General features: G+C 42.4%; 1 long non-coding RNA gene across 1 annotated transcript; it reads right to left on the bottom strand.

Annotated features, from left to right (window-relative positions):
• Window positions 1–807: 807 nt before the first annotated feature.
• On the bottom strand, window positions 808–1,555 carry LOC138963544 (uncharacterized). The gene is made up of 2 exons (XR_011454855.1): window positions 1,352–1,555; window positions 808–980 (listed from the first exon to the last, which is right to left on the bottom strand). It is a non-coding gene; the product is annotated as an uncharacterized lncRNA (long non-coding RNA).
• Between the last annotated feature and the right edge of the window lie 232 nt (window positions 1,556–1,787).

Raw genomic sequence — 1,787 nt, 5'->3', positions numbered from 1 at the left:
GTGATTGAAAGGCGCGTATATGATGTGAGCAGGTTTCAGTTTCATAATTAATTATCTCGTTTTATTTTAAATCGGCGGGAATGTCTAAAGGAGATGAAACATGCAGAGACATATCAACAAGGAGGCCGGAAACTGAAAAAGGATATATGGAGGGGCGGGTTTGAAGGAGTGTTTCAAAAGTGAGAGGCCAGGCTGTTGAATTTTAAGCGTGTTTCAGTTTTATAATATAGACCATTATGTTTTGAACTAGCGAGGGGACATGCGGAGACTTGGAAATATTAAGGCCGGAAACTGAGAGTCGAAAGTGAGAAAAAGAAAGTGGTAGTATGTGAGAGGTAGCCAGACGATTCTAAACGTGTTTCAGTTTCATAATATTGACCGTTATATTTTGAACTAGCGGGAGTGACGTATGACGGGGAGGGGACGTGAAGAAACCCTGGAAATATGGAAGGCCGGAAACTGACAAGAGATAGTAGGGGGGGGGGGGGGGGGGGGCTTCAAGAAAGTTTCGTGGATGAAAGAAGTTATAGTGACTGATTTTATGAGCTTAATTCAATGACAGTTAATTACCATTAATTATGAGTTGGCGAAAATGTCTTTGACGGGGAGAGGGGGCCGGGGTCCAATCAGATCGATGTTGCAATAAATGGTTGTGTGTGTTTGTTTTTGGTGTGGTTGTGTAAAAGATCTTGTTCACAACCACAAATCTGGCCAAGCTTTCATACAGAATGAATACAGTTAGCGTCCTTTCGTTTGAACACCCACCCAACATCAATCAACCGCCTGGCGGCTTTCTGGGCTTTATGCGCTTTTTTTCTTGCTTTTTTTTTCTAACTGAGGGATAATGTTATGCTTTGTTTTATCCTGGAAAGTTCTGTGGTGATTTACACATGAAGGATTAAAGTTATCTTTAAATAGTTGACCAATTCACGTGTACCTGACAAAACGATGACGAGCACACTCCCAAACCCAGACCCGACCTGTTCTTTATTTGGTGTTCAACGTCGTTTTCAACCACGAAGGTTATATCGCGACGGGGAAAGGGGGAAGATGGGATAGAGCCACTTGTCAATTGTTTCTTGTTCACAAAAGCACCAATCAAAAATTTGCTCCAGGGGCTTGCAACGTAGTACAATATATTACCTTACTGGGAGAATGCAAGTTTCCAGTACAAAGGATTTAACATTTCTTACATACTGCTTGACTAAATTCTTTACAAAAATTGACTATATTCTATACAAAAAACACTTAACAAGGGTAAAAGGAGAAACAGAATCCGTTAGTCGCCTCTTACGACATGCTGGGGAGCATCGGGTAAATTCTTCCCCCTAACCCGCGGGGGGTACCCGACCTGTGCGTCAGTGACACAATTCACTCGGGTTTTCCACGTATGATTATACAACCATGCGTAGTAAAAAGCCGGATATTGACCATCCTCAGTTTGATCTGGGTCACAAGATCACACCCTAATATCGCTAATTGTCTCTATACCTTGACCGATATGGCATCAGGGTTAAAAACCATGGCCCTGCGGGTGGCAGAAAATCAAAGCAAAATGCACAATGGCGTTGCTACTGGTGGTTATAAAAAAAAGTTTTGTTTCTGAATAGTTTTGCAATTTTTCTCTCCCAGGTCCTCTCCCCCAAAAACGGCAAATATGCATGAACCTTGAGTGGATTTTTGTGTGTGTTTTGTTGTTAATAGCCAACTTGCACAATACCCCGCTTGGATAGCTCTCCGGTGCGAAAGATAAGGAAGGTTCACTTCCCTGCGGGCACATTTTTTGC

Source organism: Littorina saxatilis, linkage group LG4 (assembly GCF_037325665.1).
Source record: "Littorina saxatilis isolate snail1 linkage group LG4, US_GU_Lsax_2.0, whole genome shotgun sequence".
NCBI classification, from domain to species: Eukaryota; Metazoa; Mollusca; class Gastropoda; order Littorinimorpha; family Littorinidae; genus Littorina; species Littorina saxatilis.
The sequence above is the reverse complement of the archived record's forward strand: the minus strand, read 5'-3'. Positions and strand labels throughout refer to the sequence as shown.